This window comes from Nyctereutes procyonoides, unplaced genomic scaffold (assembly GCF_905146905.1).
Source record: "Nyctereutes procyonoides isolate TBG_1078 unplaced genomic scaffold, NYPRO_anot_genome, whole genome shotgun sequence".
Classification (NCBI taxonomy): domain Eukaryota; kingdom Metazoa; phylum Chordata; class Mammalia; order Carnivora; family Canidae; genus Nyctereutes; species Nyctereutes procyonoides.
In genome coordinates, this window is record NW_026575160.1 from 16,989,902 (window position 1) to 17,006,484 (window position 16,583).

A 16,583-nucleotide genomic window follows, 5' to 3' on the forward strand; every position below is an offset into this window, starting at 1 on the left:
GCTGGAGAGCTGAGACCTCAGGCTCATTCATTTTTTTGTTTGCCTTCCTCATGCATAAGGGCCACTGTACCCCCGCCCTCAGGGGGCTCACAGACAAGAGAGGCAAAGCATCAACAGAAACCTAGCAGGCCACCAAACGCAAGGAAAACACAGAAAGAGAAGAATGCTGGGAGCAAAGCAAAGACTTCTCCCCAAGGTGAACTTGGAACCCCAGGATGAAGGGAGGTCTGTGTGAGCCAGGAGTCTGGGGATGGCAGTTGAGGCCGGGGTGGGGGTGGGGGGCAGGGTGCTTAGCGGGGGCCCTGCAGCTGGCCCACTGTCAGGATGCATGAGATGAGGTCACAGGGACACACAGGGGAAAGGATCCGCTTAGAAAGGAGCCCCACTGGGGATCCCTGGGTGGCTCGGTGGTTTAGCGCCTGCCTTTGGCCCAGGGCATGATCCTGGGGTCCCAAGATCAAGTCTCAGGATGGAGTCCCAGGATCCAGTCCCACATCGGGCTCCCCACATGGAGCCTACATCTCCCTCTGCCTGTGTCTCTGCCTCTGTGTGTGTGTCTTTCATGAATAAATAAATAAAGGAGCCCCACCTGGGGACAGGGTGACTGGGACTCCAGCCCCCCCCCCCCCCACAGTCCTGGGATCTTGGGAAGGCCCTTCCCCCACACTCAGTTTCACTTTCTAAAGAGGGATTTTGCGCAGTGCTGTTGCTTTCTTCCTTCTCTACTATCCCAAGGGACCCTGAAAGTTAATGCGCATTCTTTGCAACTGAGATGCTAAGATAAAAAACACTTTATAAAGACATTCATCTCCACAGATGTTCCTTTTTATGTTTTAATAACTTTCCCCAAGTATAAAAGCAATTTAGCTGCTCACTGTGGAAACTTTGGGGAATGCAAAAAGTAAAAAGAGAAGAAGAAAGGAAAAGAAAATTAAAGAAAAAGCCAAATCACCTACACCACTGTTAACATGCTGGAGTATTCCCTTTCTGCTTTTCTCTATGTGCAGTTATGCCTACACCGCTCTTTTGCTTGCTTGCATCACACTATATACATCTGCTGTAACTTGCCCAGTATCTTGTGTGTCTGTGTAACCACCAAAGCCCTCACTTGAGCTGCAGAAGCTGGTTCCTGAAAGATGCTCTACTTACCGGGTTTTTATTTCATAAAATAAAAATAGGAGCTACCTGCCTGTCTTTGCTCTCTTAAAGCCTCGTAACTGAGAAATTCCACATGCCAAATTGGAGGACCAAAGATGACGTCCAGGGGTAACACCTTCCCAGCCTGGGCCTGCCTGCCCGAACCACCGCAGCAAACCCAGACACCCCTATCTGCGGCGGCCAGTCGCAGGACAACATGCTATCAGCAATAGGACCCGTGGAAAGGCCACAGGGGACCCAGTAGGGGAGGGACACTGGAAAGACTCCAGGATGCCAGCCTCCTGCGTCCTTCTCCAGAGGCCAGGTGTCAAACCCTGTGCTGCATGGTGGCCCCACTGGAGGGCACAAACACTGAGCAAGCCCTTTACTAGGGGCCCAGCATCCAGCTAATGCTTTCCACTCCCTCTGAGAGCTACAGTAACGTAGGGGTGAGGTGTGGTCCCTGCAACCAGCCAGGCTGAGGGGCCCACCACTCATTAGCAAGTGAGCCAGCCTCTCTGGACCTCAGTTTCTTTTTTTCTTTCTTTCTTTTTTTAAAATATTTTATTTATTCATGAGACACACACACACACAGAGGCAGAGACACAGGCAGAGGGAGAAGCAGGCTCCCTGCGGGGAGCCCGATGCAGGACTCGATCCCAGGACCCTGGGATCACACCTTGAGCTGAAGGCAGGTGCTCAACCACTGAGCCGCCCAGGCTCCCCAAGGGCCTCGGTTTCATCACAGGGGCAGCCCCTGCCTCAAAGTGCTGCTGCAAGGACTGAGTTCATATTCAAAGTGCCTAGACCAGGCACTGAGTAAATACTAGTAATTGTCACCTGATTTAATCTTCTCTATTATCTCACTCGATTCTTAGGACAACCCTAAGCGGCAGAGGAATTGATAACGCCGACTTAGAAATCGGAAAACGGAGGCCCACGAGGTTAGCCATCAGACAGATGCACAGAACAAGAGATTCCAAGCGTGGGGAGCACATCAAATGGGAAATGAGGCAAGAGCGCCAGCACAGCCCGCAGCTCCCCGCAGGCCTCCATCAGTCCTGCTGGGGACAGGTGACCCGGAGAAGGGCTTAGAGCTCCTGTCCCTTCGGAGTTTGAACGTGAGCCACACTGAGTCCCAATAACCCCCACCCAGCACACGAGGGCTCAGCCAAGGCTGCCCACTGCTGAGGGACACAGTCTCCTCAGCCACCCAGGGGTGCCACCCCTTATCCCGTGGATCTTTTTAATAAGATTATAAAGAGGGACACCTGGGTGGCTCAGCGGTTAAGCACCTGCCTTCAGCTCAGAGTGTGATCCCCGGGGTCCCGGGATCCAGTCCCGCATTGGGCTCCCCGCAGGGAGCCTGCTTCTCCCTCTGCCTGTATCTTTGCCTCTCTGTGTGTGTCTCTCTCATGAATAAATAAATAAAATCTTTTTAAAAAATTCTTTTAAAAAAATAAGATTATACAGATATAATAAATTTTAGAATAAACCTCTATGAACGGAGAAGGCCTCAGTGTTTTCTGTGAGTGAGACAGTGAGTTAGATGCTAGCAAATTCGTTCATTCAGCAGCTTTGCTCTGTGCAGAATCATCCAGCAAAGCCGGGGTGCAGAGGCCACCCTGCCCAGAGTATAACCATGAATGTCGACACCCAGGATGAGTAGACGGGATCTGGTTTCCACCCCAACTGACACAGCCTAGATCAAGGACAGAAACCTCAAGAAAAATCATTTCCCATCAGCTATGCTGCCCTCAGGATTTCACTCTTTTCCCGGGAATCATCACTCATCCTGGGCCTGAATGATATGGATTTCAGAAAAAAATGACACAGCTTTCCACAAATTGGTGTTGCAATGCCAGATAAGATTCCTAACAGATCTGAGGCCTAGTCCTTCAAACGTTCTTTAACAATGGGACAGATGCTGACTTAGCATTACAACCCAGAGTGTTTTCAACAGGGAGCTCTGTGGAGCCAGGCCACTCGACAAGCATTTCTACCGTGGCCAGTGTCCACTTGGAGTCTAGAAACCAAACAAACACACGCAAAACCAAAGCCAGCTTTGCCAGCATCCAGGTGCTATGGAATCTGGCCAGGGCTGTGCGCCTCTGCAACTACCCTGACCCCTTCGCCACCTGCCACCGCCCTCCCCTGTCCCGCTGCTGCCAAGTTCTGTTCATTTCTCGAAATGTGAGTTCTCCAACAGGTTGCTGCTCTCTGGAAACTTGGAGGCTGCAGGGGAAAAAAGGTCAATGGTTTTATACCTAGAGAGGATCGGCTGTCATATCCCATATATGGGATATGACTTAATTGACCACAGGACAGTTTCACAGACTTTCCTCCTGCTTCCTTGAAAAACAACACAGTGAGAGAAGTAGGTGGCCCATTAAATAGTTTTGGACTCGTGGGGCACCTGGCTGCTCAGTGGGCAGAGCATTTGGCTCTTGATCTCGGGGTTGTGAGTTTAAGCCCCATGTTGAGTGTAGAGGTTACTTAAAAATAAAATCTTTAAGAAACAAACTAATGGTTTGGACTCTCTTCCTAGATACCAGGAAGGGTTACACTTCCATACCCCCCTGGGTCACTTGCTTTCACTCATGAAATGTAAACAGAAGTGGAGGGAATTACTCCAAGTAGGAAGCTTTCTGCCTCAGTGCAACGGAAATCAGCGTGCAACTTCCTCTGGCACTTGGACCAGCTCCTGCAAGAAGGTGGCTGTTCCAGGCCCACAAATCACGGCAGCGAGGACTGCCTCCTGCCAGACTGTGATGGGCAGGGTATGAGCAAGACACACACCTCTGTTGTTTGAGCTGTTGAGATTTTGGGATTATCTGTAACCTAGGCCAGAAGGACAGATACCATGCTTTTGGACAAGAAAAGCATTCATGTGTTGGGAAACTGAGGCCCAGAGGGGTGAAGTGAGATGTCGCAGGCCAGACAGCTGGCTGGAGGCAGAGCAAGATGCACACCACAGCCCTCACCCTTCCTTCACAAGACAGCAGTTCCTCTCGGACACAACCCCATGGCATTAAAGGACCACCCTTAGTTAAAGATAAGCGACTACAATTTTTTTTCCAATACCATAAAATTGACCCTACTGATCAAGAGTTAAAATAAAACACCATTCTCTGCCTACCTCCGACTTACAGTCATCTATTAAAAAATAAGACTAATGTATCAAAAAGAAAGAAAGGAAAAAAAAAAGAAAGAAAGAAAGGCACACGAGAAGGTCAAGCATACTCTTGATTTGGACTGAGGTGGCTACTTGCTGTGGTCCCACATCCTGTCCTTTCACCCAGCTACCTGCCCCACGCCAGAACTGCACCTTAGTCCAGGCCACTGTCACCACTACTGCCAGTCAGGATGGTCGGGTATGAACCATCTCAGTGATGAAAAAGAACGTGACAGGGCAGCCCAGGTGGCTCAGCAGTTTAGCACTGCCTTTGGCCCAGGGCCTGACCCTGGAGACCCGGGATCGAGTCCCAGGTCGGGCTCCCTGCATGGGGCCTGCTTCTCCCTCTGCCTGTGTCTCTGCCTCTCTCTCTCTCTCTCTCTCTCTCTCTCTCTCTCTCCCCTCCCCTGTGTTTTTCATGAATAAATAAAAAATCTAAAGAAAAAAAACATGACAGAGCTATCTGTACTGACACAGAAAGATCTTCGAGACATAGCGTCACTTGAAAAATGCAAGTTGCTGAAAGAAATACGGGCAAGTTACATAAATGTTATACCCTATATCGCCTGGACTAAGAGTACACAAAATACTATATATTTTCTCCAAGCGTACATCTATAAACATAAATGCAAAGAAAATATCTGGAAGAAGACACATTCTGTGAGAATAGAGATCACTTCTGGGCAGGGAAGGGGGGCACCAGGATCGTGTAGTACTTTTATTTGTAATGTTTTAACATTTCAGAAAAAGATTATAAACTTGTATAATTTAAAGTTACTTTAGAGCCTTTTACCTTGTTTTTAAGATTTATTTATTTGAGAGAGAGAGAGAGAGAGAGAGAATGTGTGTAGGGGGGGCAGAGGGAGGAGAGAGAGAAACCCAAGCTGACTCTGTGCTGAGTGTGGAGCCTGATTCAGTCAGTGCTCATTCCCACCACCCCGAGATGAGGACCTGAGCCAAAACCAAGAGTCAGATGCTTAACCAACTACACCACCCAGGTGTCCCACTTTAGAGCCTTTTTAATCATCAGGGCATCTTAGGCTGTTTCGAGACAAGTCAGTGAAACCTTCTCAGTCACTTGGTCCTAAGGAACTTTGACTTTCACTCAAAGAGCACATCCCCCTAGAAAAAAAGGCTCAGTCCCCATTAAACGAAATGACGGTTCATTGAAACCAAAGGAACTCAGGTGGGATGTTACGACTCTGTGCATCTATAAATAAATGAGATCCTCCTTGTTTGATGAAATATCACAGTCAAGCTGACAGGGTTGTGAGTGGGAACAGTTTTATTCTGTCTTCAATTTAATAGGAGGCTGTCCACTCGTGGCATTGCCACGAAGTCTGGTTTGAAAGAAGGAATCTAAAGTGAAAATATCAATCCTCACACAAAAAAAATCCCACAGCAAAAGAATCAACAAAACTGACTTTCAAGTAGATTTTTTTTTCAATCTCAGGACCTCAAGCAATATCCTATTGAAGAAATGCTCCATGATCACCAAATACTTCGTTTCCATTTGTATTTTCCCCTTTCTTTCAGGTAGCACAAACCTCTGCACAGTTTAAAACAATCTCAACTTGGGCAACTTGGATGACTCGGCGGTTTAGTGTTGCCTTCAGCTCATGGCCTGACCCTAGAGACCCGGGATCAAGTCCCACGTCAGGCTCCCTGCATGGAGCCTGCTTCTCCCTCTGCCTGTGTCTCTGCTTCTCTCCCTGTGTCTCTCATGAATAAATAAATAAAATCTTTTAAAAAAAAAAGTAAAAAATTTTAAAAAATAAAACAATCTCAACTCAACTGCCTTCTGTGGAATACTTTGACCCCAAGTGACGCTTTCATTTTGATGAGTGATGCCAAAGGGGCCTCACATTTTCCCACTCAATATATCTCCTCTCCACCCAAAAGATATCATTACCAACAAAACCATTTTAGATTCTTTCCCCTTTCTGTGAAAAGCACATCCTATCATGAAGGTCTACTGAGCAAACACCATCTCTGGCAAAGCCACAAGCTGCCATGTACAACATGGATTTCTAAAACACTCTCACTCCCACAGACCTGGACAACAGAAATTGATCATTGATATCAGATAATAATTAAATATTTACTTGTTGAATTCAAAGTTCAGATGAGTTCAATAAAGCCATCATTCCCTGCCTACTTCAGAGATATTACCTGGGTTGTAAAACACCATTTAGAATAGACCCGGTCAACCTGATGCTAAACCCCAGCAAAACTTGAACCCACACACCTATGAGCATCGAGGGCCACATCCGGATTCTCCTCAAGGAAATTTCTCTTCTCTTGAATAAGATTCATTTTGGTGAATAGGATCCACAGCCTCCTCAGACCAGTTCTAAAATGATGAAGGTAATTATACCGTGTTTGTTGACTTGAACCAAATGGGTATTCACGGCGCCCAACAGCAAGTGGGTGGACTAACCCATCTCAACAGCAATCTCACAGAAAGCGAATGCCCAGCAATTTGCTACACAGTATCGGCAGAGCTGAGCAGAGAATACACCCAATGGGTCAACTCAAGTTGGCTCCCACTTTCCCTGCTGTACAATCCACAAAAAACACTAGCTCCATTATGCTCCCAGGCTTCTGACATTACATAAACACAAGCCGCCGTTCTTTAATGGGTCTACACAGATTGATCTCTCTCTCTCTTTCATGGGTTTCCTGTTGTTCTTTTTTTTTTTTTTTAAGATTTTATTTATTTATTCATGAGAGACCCAGAAAGAGGCCGAGACACAGGCAGAGGGAGAAGCAGGCTCCCTGCAGGGAGCCCGATGTGGGACTTGATCCCAGGACCCCAGGATCACACCCTGAGCCCAAGGCAGATGCTCAACCACTGAACCACCCAGGTGCCCCTCAAAGAGCAATCTCAATGTCTCTTCTTATATGCCCAGGCATCCCTGTTGTCATCATTTTTATTCACTTGCCTTATTTTGTTTTCAAATTCATATCCTGGAAAACAAGCTCACTCCTGTATGCCTCTGTCACACCAGGAAACTACCAGTTCCCCCTAGAGAAAATTAAGCAGATGGATGAGGCTACAATTATTATTGGAAGCTTTTGAGCTCCATTAACACTCATTTAAAGTATCTGAAAGCCCTTAATCCCTCAGCATTTCAAAGCAGATACAGAAGTCTCCCATAATCTCCCTTGCCTTCCTCCCTCCCCGCCTCTCCCCTCCCCCTTCCATCTATCTCTTTGCTATCTTCCCTCCTTGTGAAAGCGCCACAGGACTCCAGACACAGACACTGCCACCCTCCCTACAAAGGAAGGAATGCAGCCCCAGCTGATGTCATCACTCAGGATGGGTGGACACTGATGGAATGCAGACTTCCCGTCACACTGCCGGGGCCTTCTGGGAAGTCAAATGTCTGCCTCCACATCCCTCAGAGTCAGGCCTTCTGGTCCAGAAACCTTGGGTAGAGGGCACCTGGGTGGCTCAGTGGTCAAGCTTTGGCTCAGGTCATGGTCTTGGGGTCCTGGGATCAAGTCCCACACTGGGCTTCCTGCATGGAGCCTGCTTCTCCCTCTGCCTGTGTCTCTGCCTCTGTGTGTTCTGTGAATAATAAATAAAATTTTTTTAAAAAGAAAAGAAACCCTGAGTAGAATGCATGCAGAGCCAGCCCTTCCCTTCTCTGCTGGAACCATGGACTTCCAGAGTGGAACAGAATGTCGTTCAATGCCCTCATTTTAGAGGTGAGGAAACTGAGGCCCTGGGCCGAGTGGATCAAACAGAACCAGAACCCAGGTCTCCCAGCACCGAGGCAAATGCTTCTTTCGTATTTAAAATACCTGCTTGTGTGGCAGGACCACATCTCCCCACCCAGCAGGGGCTGAGCCTGTTGGAATGGGGGAGGTGGGACCCCCTCACCCTGTTCCTCGGCTCCACCCCTCTCTCCCCACCGGGAACTCCCTCAGTACTTTATTCCCATTTCTCACAGAGGATGGGGAACTTCAGCTTTTTCTTTCCTGACTTCTCCCTTCAAATTGACTGATGGTGGCAGTGAACAGCCGAGACTCTGAAACCAGCTTACCTGATTCCAATCACTAGCTGTGCGATTAGGACAAATGACATCATGCCTCCCCCTGCGCTTTGGTGTTAAAATGCAGATAATAACAGAACCTAGCTCCTAAGGCTGCTGAGGGTTCACTGAGTGAATATACACACAGTGTTTAGAACAGCACTGGTCTTGACTTATCCTGGTCAAGAAGGGAGACTGGGCTAGGACTTCAGTCTGGTCCATCCTGGAGGCCCAGCATTTGACTTCGGGGCATGGAGTCTCTCGGGTTAGTCACCGTATCTCTAGATAGAGGATGCAGCTAAAAAACTGCTGAATGAATGAATCTGGCACATGCACTTTTATAGCAGGTGCTTCATTAACGTGCATTGAACGTTAATCCCAGAGTTCACACACTCACTTGCTAATGAGTTTATTAGTGGGTACAGTCAGATTTGCAGGCACCAGTACTTTCTACTGCTCAAAGGCATTTGTATTAGCTGCTGTCTTAAAAAGTTCAACCAGAACTCATGCCTTCCAGGGCATTGTCTATATACGCTCTCGGCACAAAATCACTTATGCTTTGTGACAATGACCTGCCAGGAGGCCTTATGAGACTGATGTGCAATTAATTGTTGCCAGACATTTTTCTGGTGTTATCCAGGCTTTGAAAAACAAAGTTCCAAAAACAGCCTGCTTGCTATTCATCTCTGAGGGGCCAGCGAATAGAAATATCTCAAAACAGAAGACAACAGAGGCCTGAATCGGAGACCCAGATCTGGAACTTGGTAAGTGGATTTACGTACTCAGGGAAGAAAGTGCTCCAGAAGCGTCAGATCCAGAAGCCCCACGACATCTGGAGATGGCATTTAGAACCAGCAGAGAAAGTGTCTGGGGCTTCTCAAAGGAAAGGCACTCCATAAGAACAGAATATATTAGTCACCTCAAGAGGCTGAAGTTGAAACTTGGCCTTGAGTAAATAAACACTGCTGATTGCTGGCCAAAACACTTAGCTGGAGACTTTTATTCACCCCACTTGAAGATGCAGCCACAAGTCAGAACCGCCTGAGACACAAATCTACCCCGGAGCTTGGCCACAGGGTATCTGGGATGTACTAGGGTGGCCCTGAAGGGTGCTGAGGGGTTAAGAGGATGCAAAGTACCCCAAGAGGCAGCAACACTCTGGGCCTGAGCCCTCCAGAGTTCTCACGCAGTGCGTCCTACCTGAGGGAACAGGCCCACCCACCGGCCCAAATACACCTGACCTGCATGGCCTCTCATTCTGTGACCTCATCACAGGAGTACGGAGAAAGGGGGCAGTACGGATCCGGTCCCCCAGCCCCTGCCCCCAAAGCAAGCTGGCATGCCGTGGTGAGGTCTCAGCCTCTTATGATTAGGAGGCTTTTTCTGTGACCTGAAAGCTCCAAAAAAGAATTTTTTTTCCCCCAAAACCCTGTGTCTTTTAAGTGTATGCACTCCCCAGGTGATGAACAGTGTGGAGAAAGCACATCTTTCAGGGCTTTTGGGGAAAAGCCACAGGGAGAGCAGACTAGCATGAAGAACTGTCCGATGCCCCTTCCCTTGGCCGGGGCCGCAGGGGCGGGGGGGACCAGATTCCCAGCAGCTGTATCTGCAGACCCTGATGCTCTGACACCCACACTTCCAACCTGCCTCTGCTCTTCGGGGCCTTTTGTTCCTGTTTCCAAGGAGCCAGGAAGGACTGGAATCCACCCACATCCATCCACTGAGGCTCCTGCTGAAGGATGCTCGTGCCTAGGAGGCCCACACGCATTTACACATCTGCCCCGCAGAACCACAGAGCCGGTGCTCCGATTCCTGGTCCTGCCAGCTTTTACTTTATTCTGAGCTTCAGTTGGTTCATCTAGAAATTGAAAACCATAATTTCTGCCTTCAGAATTGTCTCACACATTAAGGTTTATAAAGCTTAAATAGGAACTGTTAATTACTTTTATTTTTGGAGATTACTAACAGGTGGGGGAGGGAGGATCTCCTCAAGGCCTCCCAATACCTTTTGTTGTTGTTGTTGTTCTATTTACTTATTTGAGAGACAATGATCAGAATGAGGGGCAGAGGAGAAGCAGACTCCCCACTGATCATGGAGCCTGACACAGGGCTCCATCTCAGGACCCAGGGATCATGACCCAAGCCGAAGGCAGACACTCAACTGAATGGGCCACCCAAGCACACACACACACACACCCTCCCCCACTGCCTTTTAGAATAAAATTCCAAATCTTTTCCAGCCCGGGAGGCTCTGCTTGGCCTGAGTTTGGTTCATTCTTCAGCTCTCTCTACACGTTCCCCCACACAGCCAGCTCATTCCCGCCTCTGAGCCTTCAACCTGCTGTTCCCTGTGTCTGGCAGGCTCTGGCTCTTTTTCGTCCCAAGTCCTGGCTGAAAAGGCTCATTCTTGGAAAGGCATACCCCAGTCTTCCCTAATCCTAGTACAGCTCTGGTACTCGATCTCATGACATCCTACCGTTTTCCCTTGCAACACTTAGCACAGAACTATGTATTTGTGCGGTACATCCCTTCCTCCTCCGGTAGCCTGCAAACTCCATCTGGCCAGGTGCTGAGACTGTTTCATTTATTCCCAGATCCCAAATATTTTAATAGGCTGGCACTAGCCAGGTCTTCTGATAATACTTGTTGAATAAATACATTGAAGAACCGAAGCCCCAGTGAGCCAGGAGGAACCGGGAGCTACAAATAGCTTCCTAACAGCCCTCAACACCAGGCTGGGGAGCCAGCAGAGCGCTTCACACCCAGGGGAAAGCCAGAAAAACAATTGCCACCTCATTATCTGAAAGGCGAGAGCATCCACAGTTCACTCAGTGGAGAATTTGCTTATCTGGGCCCAAGTTTCACTGGCTCAGGCCTCTCGGGAGATTGCCAGATCCCCCAAAGAGGCAAAAGCTGCTGAGGTGTCCAGAAGAGAGAAGATGAGTAGGAAATAAAAAAAAAAAAAAAAAGGCAATCTACTTGGAACAGGCCTGGCACTTTGGGGTGGGAGGGGAATGTTCTTTAAATACTGTTGTGTCCTCCTGCCTGAACCCCATCTGGAACTTCCAGGCCTGGTTTCTGTCTCCCCGGGTATCATACACACCTGTCCGGGGGAAGGTAGGTTTTATTACACCCAGGCTCGCAATCTCAGTGCACCGAGATGACGTTTTTCTCAAAATAAACATCATAACCCATTCTGGTAACAGTCATCAATGTGAGTATCAGGGCTCCCCCAACCCCACCACACCCATCACCACCCACTAGTTCAGCCAGTGGAAGCCACAGTCGAGATTTAAAAGCTGCAAATCTGGGGTGGGGGAGGAGTCTTACTTTCACTTCTTAAGCAGACAGTTGTTTGGAAGCTGGGGCCCTGCGTCCAGAAACAGAGCCCTTCCAAGAGCATAATCACATCTGCCGGCCAATTACAGAAGGCGGGTGTGGAAACAAGGAGGAGGTGAGCAGAGGGAGGGGTGCTCCTGGACCTCTGGTTCAGTGGGGTCTGCTTCAAATCCTGGGTGCAGCATTGACTCTCTGTTGCCTTCGAGCTAGTTATTTCATCTCACTAAGCCTTAGTCATCTCATCTGTAAAATGGGGGAAATGATAACTAGCGCAGAGGGCTACTGGCTCAGGGCTGTGAAAGTAAATCGATGTACCTGTTTGCTTTTATTTAGGGTCCACCGATCAGATGCATCATCATCTCATCAGGCCTCAAATCAATCCTTCCACAGAGGTAGGTAGAGTTATCCCCATTTTACAGATACAAACACTGAGGCTCATGAGTGTCAGACACCTTATCCAAAGCCACACAGCTCCGAGAGGGCAAGACCAGCACTCCAACCCAAGCAATCTTCAGCAGCAGCATCGGAGCAATTACCGTTTCCTGAAAGCCAGGGGGTGCGCTAAGCACTTTCCATCAACTACCTCACCAAATACTCAAAACCGCTCTGTAAAGAAAGCATGCTTTTAAGTATTTGACAAAGGAGGACACAGGGTCCCAGAGGTTAAGTATCTTGGCTGAGGTCACACAGTTAAGGAACCAAGCAGGGGCCCGAGCTCAGTTCTGACCCCAAAACCACAGTCTCCTCCATTTTCGTCCTGCCTGTCTATATTTGTTACGATCTCCTACCTCAGCTCAAAACCGCTGACATGCCTGAATTCATATTAAAAGTAAAACAAAACACTCCCTTGATAAATGGGGTGGGTCCCTGAGTGCCTCCATCCCAACGAAAGAGCCCACTGTCATGAACTATACGAAGTAAGGGTATCCCCAAAGAAAAGCCTACCTTTCCACCAAGTTCCTTCTAGAAGGTTTAGTTTGGGGTCATAGGTAGCAACTGGGGGATGCACACAGAAAGTTCTTAGTCATGAGACTTTGATTTTTTGAAAATTAGAACAGCACAAATATTTTTTCAAGTAAATCATCATCTGCTCACAGCTCTTGCCATGGAAGGATTTTCCCTAGCAATGCACTGTCCTACCCGGTTGCATGTGGCTCTGAAAATACCTACAAATCGTCACAACTATTTACTGCCTCTTACCTGCCTGGTGATGAAGACACAGAAAGAAGGCAACTACCAACATCCTGAAACAAACAGAATGTGGTGAGTTTTCATGTTTTATTAAAATATCAACCTACTAGGGATGTCTGGGTGGCTTAGTCGGTTAAGGGCCTGACTCTTGATATCAGCTCAGGCTTTGATCTTGGAGTTGTGAGTTCAAGCCCCATGCTGGGCTCCACAATGGGCATGGAGCCTACAAAAAAATAAATAAAAAACAAAACAAAATAAAATAAATTAAAATACCTACTAAAACCTGGTGCTTAATCTGGTGCTCACTTTGCAATTTCCTGGACCCTTATGATAATTTAGGACCTATTTATCAGTCCTTTAAACTATAGTTTTCTATAATTTAGAGGAAAAGGACTACTCAGCCAAAGTCCTAAGTGGCACCACTGAGCCACCCAGGTGCCCTGAGCATCTGCCTTTGGCTCAGGTAATGATCCTGGAGTCCCGGGATCAAGTCCCATATCAGGTTCCCTGCGGGGAGCCTGCTTCTCCCTCTGCCTATGTCTCTGCCTCTCTCTGTGAGTCTCTCATGAGTAAATAAATATTTTAAAAAATAAACCATAAATCAACTGAATGGCAGTGACTACTCACTTCTTATATAAAAGGCAAGTTTGGAAAAAACGCTTGCCCTCAATGAGCAGTTGATGCACCAAAGGCTTTTCCTCCAAACAAGTTCAGACTTGTGGATGGATGAAAGGAGGCCCTTTGTGTGGCACACAACTGACTTTGTCCGGACAATAAAAGAAAACAGGACTTCCAGAAACATGCAAAATATCTACAGCTTCTGCATGACAAAAATTCAGCACAAGTACAAATTTTAGCTTCTCCAATTTCATCTTGCCTAAAATCCTCCCCAAAAAGAGAATGGTAAAATAAACCAGTAACTTAAACCTCAAACCCTAGTCTTAGGTCTCAGGTTTTGAAGAAATATTGAACTCTTCTCTTCAGATAAAAAAAAGAATTTGATATCCTCGTGTAAGTAAAAATCAGTGATTGCACATATACCATGAAACACTGATCTTCTTTACATGACATCACTGTTTATGTTACTAATATCTAAAGAGTGCTGCTGTTACTGTAAGTGACCCTGATCATCACTGACAAACACAGCAGGTTTCTGGGTGACAGGTTCATCTGGGATATTGGCATGACAATTATAGGATCTGAATCCCCCTTCCCCAAATTCCTGACTGTTCTTGGTCATTGAAGAACGGTTAATTGTCCCTAGGCCAAGAGTCAGAGGCAAAACAGGAGCAGCCCAGGTGTAGGGTGGGGACGCTGCCAACAGGAGAGCCACATGTGTGCCCACATCAATCCTGAGACCCTATAAACAGCCCAGTTTTCTTGGAAGCCCATTTTTTATATATGTGGCAGTGGGGTGGAGATGTCTCAAGATGAAGGACTGCTTTCTTTTACCAAGAAATTCATTCCCCAGGGCACTTGCGTGGCTCAGATGTATATCTGCCTTCAGCTCAAGTCATGATCTCGGGGTCCTGGGATTGAGCCCTGTGTCTGGCTCCCGGCTCAGCTGGGAGTCTGCTTCTCCTTCTTCCCTCTGCCTCTCTCACCTTCTTTTGTGTTTTCTCTTTCTCTGTCTCAAATGAATAAATCAAAAATCCTTTTAAAAAAATTAAAAAATGCATTCCCATCATTCAGAGTGAGCCATATTCCAGAACCATCAACTAGCCCTGGGGGCAGGAGGTGGGAGGAACTGGAGGCTGGAATGTCTAGACCTCAAAGCACCCAGAGGCCCAAGGGGCAGGAGAAGAGCTGGGTTACAGAGTATTGAGGGAGACAATTTTGGACAACCCCCATCCACCCCCACATCATGTCTGTACTAAGAAAATTGTCAGACACAAATAACCACCACTCACAGTGCACCTGCCATGTGCCACCTGCCCTGCCAGGCACACGTTATCTCATTTAACTATATTAAGCCCAGGACAGTTAGCATTTCTAGTCCCAGTTTTCAGGTGACTTATCTATGGTCACATATCACAGAAGTGAGAGAATCTGAATTTGGGTCCAGGTTTGATGGGACTCCAAACCTCTGAACTTCTTTCCCCACAAAAATTAAATGTACTCTTTCTTCTTAAAACCTTTGAGAGTCCTTTCTTCTACCTCTTGGATGTTGTTTGTTTCAAATCCAGCTTTTTTTTTTTTTTCCTTTATCTGCCCTGCACATGTGGTAGAAGTCTGTGTCTTGTGCAATGTCCCTGCTTCTGGGTTGGTAGCTACTTGCCCCCAGCATCTCTCCCAGGGTGAAGAGGGGTCCCTCCTGTGAAAACCGCCCCTCTCAGACATTCGCAGTCCAGGTACCCTTGGCTGGATAGGGCCTAAGCCGGATGGGGGCTTTTAGCAAGGGGGACAAACCCAGCCCTGTGGCAAGCACAGCCGGCCTCACCCTTAAAGCAGATCACCCACAAGTGTCAAGGCCTCGAGTTTACTGATTTCCCCCAACTTCATTTCAAATGCAACAATGGAGCCATTTACCAGAAGGCAGAACCAAGCGGGGGTCATAAGGCGCCGGCAGCCCGAGTTTTCACAGCGTGCGGAATAGCTGAGGTTCTGAACCCGCAAGTCCCATTCCCCTCGGGGCGGCGCGCACAGCCCAGCCCGAGCGAAGCCCCTGCCGCCCCGGGGCCGCGCAGCGCGGGGTGCACCGGGTCCGTCTGCGGCGGGTCCCCGTCGGGGGTCGGGTCGGCCCGCCCGCCCGCCTTCCCTTCCCAACCCTGGGCATCACCTGGGGAATTTAAACGCAATTGAGGCCTGGGTCCCCCCCACCCTCCCCCGGACTCTGATGTAAGACCGGGGCCTTCTAAGCTGCCGGAAGGATTTAGAAAATTCCCCAATTCCCCAAGGATCGATGATCCCGCAGACACTGAAGTTCATCCGTCTGAACTTTTTCTGCATTTCTCCTCCCGGTTCCACCCGGAGCTCTGCCCGGGGAGCTTCGCGCTGCGCCCACAAACCCGCCCCCTCCTCTCTGCGCCTCCTCGCTCGCGGCGCCCGGGGCCCCTGGGAAACCTCTTCCCCGTGCGAACCATCGCGCGTCGCTGAAACTTACCTGGGTTCGTCCCGTGCAGACCTCGAAGCAGCTGGGACCCAGAGCGAGACCCGGAGCGCGGAGACCCCCGGAGCGCGGAGAACCCCCGGGAGCGCGGAGACCTCGGAGCGCGGAGACTCCCCCCCCCCCCAGGAGCGCGGAGAGCCCCGGAGCGCGGAGAACCCCCGGGAGCGCGGAGACCTCGGAGCGCGGAGACACCCCCCCAAGCGCGGAGACCCCCGGAGCGTGGAGACACCCCCCCCCAAGCACGGAGACCCCCGGAGCGCGGAGACACCCCCCCAAGCGCGGAGACCTCGGAGCGCGGAGACACCCCCGGGAACGCGGAGACCCCGGAGCGTGGAGACCCCCCCGGGAACGCGGAGACCTCGGAGCGTGGAGACCCCCCCCCCAAGCGCAGAGACCCGGGAGCGCGGAGACCCCCCCCAAGCGCGGAGACCTCGGAGCGCGGAGACCCCCCAAGCGCGGAGACCCCCCCCAAGCGCGTTGACCCGGGGAGCTCGCGGCGCGGGCGGCGGCGGCGGGAGGCTTAGGGCGGGAGCGGCTGGGCCCCGGCCCGGAACGGGAACTGGCCGGGAGGGCACCGGCGGCCGCGCCCACG

The 16,583-nt window shown here is 49.3% G+C and overlaps 1 protein-coding gene across 6 annotated transcripts in view; it reads right to left on the reverse strand.

The window, feature by feature from the left end:
* NOD1 (nucleotide binding oligomerization domain containing 1) overlaps positions 1 to 16,357 on the reverse strand; it is a 67,177-nt gene extending 50,820 nt beyond the window's left edge. For 5 of the 6 annotated variants that reach the window (XR_008663027.1, XM_055314585.1, XM_055314588.1 and 2 more), the window contains exons 1-2: positions 16,258 to 16,357; positions 15,986 to 16,165 (exon numbers count right to left, since the gene is read on the reverse strand). The gene's annotated coding sequence lies outside the window, so the exon portion shown is untranslated. Of the gene's footprint in view, positions 1 to 12,891; positions 12,932 to 15,985; positions 16,166 to 16,257 lie in introns of those variants that run through there. The other variant, XM_055314589.1, reaches the window with a different exon arrangement.
* Positions 16,358 to 16,583: the final 226 nt, after the last annotated feature.